The sequence below is a fragment of the Patiria miniata genome, unplaced genomic scaffold (assembly GCF_015706575.1).
Source record: "Patiria miniata isolate m_02_andy unplaced genomic scaffold, ASM1570657v1 HiC_scaffold_13, whole genome shotgun sequence".
Classification (NCBI taxonomy): Eukaryota; Metazoa; Echinodermata; class Asteroidea; order Valvatida; family Asterinidae; genus Patiria; species Patiria miniata.
This window is the reverse complement of record NW_024037051.1, coordinates 1,629,548-1,631,608: the sequence shown is the minus strand read 5'-3', so window position 1 is coordinate 1,631,608 and position 2,061 is coordinate 1,629,548.

The following is a 2,061-nucleotide window of genomic DNA, read 5'->3' as shown; positions in this document are numbered from 1 at the left end:
GCAGTCAGTCTAACAGCAATGCCTGCAAGCGCCCGCGACACGAACTTCGTATATCGCGGTCTAAAGGTACCTTAACCTGGAAGTTCTGCACAAACTATACCTTGTTCGGAAGCTTGTGATAAGGCCAACAGCTGGCAAAGGACAGGTCTTGAAACCCAGTGGTTGCGGAGAAAATTTAAGATATAGCGCATCAATGCCAGTAGTACCCATAATGTGCAGTCAGTCTAACAGCAATGCCTGCAAGCGCCCGCACAGACACGATTTTCGTATATCGCGGTCTAAAGGTACCTTAACCTGGGAAGTTCTGCACAAACTATACCTTGTTCGGAAGCTTGTGATGAGGCCAACAAGCTGGCAAATGGACAGGTCTTGAAACCAAGTGGTTGAGGAGAAAATTTAAGATATAGCGCATCAATGCCAGTAGTACCCCTATGTGCAGTCAGTCTAACAGCAATGCCTGCAAGCGCCCGCGACACGACTTTTATATCGCCGTCTAAAGGTACCTTAACCTAGAAGTTCTGCACAAACTATACCTTTTTCGGAAGCTTGTGATGAGGCCAACAAGCTGGCAAAAGAACAGGTCTTGAAACCCAGTGGTGGCGGAGAAAATTTAAGATATAGCGCATCAATGCCAGTAGTACCCCTATGTGCAGTCAGTCTAACAGCAATGCCTGCAAGCGCCCGCGACACGAACTTCGTATATCGCGTCTAAAGGTACCTTAACCTGGGAAGTTCTGCACAAACTATACCTTGTTCGGAAGCTTGTGATGAGGCCAACAAGCTGGCAAAGGACAGGTCTTGAAACCAAGTGGTTAAGGAGAAAATTCAAGATATAGCGCATCAATGCCAGTAGTACCCATATGTGCAGTCAGTCTAACAGCAGTCAGTCTAACAGCAATGCCTGCAAGCGCCCGCGACACGAACTTCGTATATCGCGGTCTAAAGGTACCTCAACAGAGAATTCTGCACAAACTATACCTTGTTCGGAAGCTTGTGATGAGGCCAACAAGCTGGCAAAAGGACAGGTCTTGAAACCCAGTGGTTGCATGAAAATTTAAGATATGCGCATCAATGCCAGTAGTACCCTATGTGCAGTCAGTCTAACAGCAATGCCTGCAAGCGCCCGCGACACGAACTTCGTATATCGCGGTCTAAAGGTACCTTAACCTGGGAAGTTCTGCACAAACTATCCTTGTTCGGAAGCTTGTGATAAGGCCAACAAGCTGGCAAAGGACAGGTCTTGAAACCAAGTGGTTGCGGAGAAAATTCAAGATATAGCGCATCAATGCCAGTAGTACCCCTATGTGCAGTCAGTCTAACAGCAATGCCTGCAAGCGCCGCGCACACGAACTTCGTATATCGCGGTCTAAAGGTACCTTAACCTGGGAAGTTCTGCACAAACTATCCTTGTTCGGAAGCTTGTGATAAGGCCAACAAGCTGGCAAAAGGACAGGTCTTGAAACCAGTGGTTGCGGAGAAAATTTAAGATATAGCGCATCAATGCCAGTAGTACCCATATGTGCAGTCAGTCTAACAGCAATGCCTGCAAGCGCCCCGCGACACGAACTTCGTATATCGCGTCTAAAGGTACCTTAACCTGGGAATTTCACAAAACTATACCTTGTTCGGAAGCTTGTGATAAGGCCAACAAGCTGGCAAAAGGACAGGTCTTGAAACCCAGTGGTTGCGGAGAAAATTTAAGATATAGCGCATCAATGCCAGTAGTACCCCTATGTTCAGTCAGTCTAACAGCAATGCCTGCAAGCGCCCGCGACACGAACTTCGTATATCGCGGTCTAAAGGTACCTTAACCTGGGAAGTTCTGCACAAACTATACCTTGTTCGGAAGCTTGTGATGAGGCCAACAAGCTGGCAAAATGACAGGTCTTGAAACCCAGTGGTGGCGAAGAAAATTTAAGATATAGCGCATCAATGCCAGTAGTACCCCTATGTGCAGTCAGTCTAACAGCAATGCCTGCAAGCGCCCGCGACACGAACTTCGTATATCGCGGTCTAAAGGTACCTTAACCTGGAAGTTCTGCACAAACTATACCTTGTTCG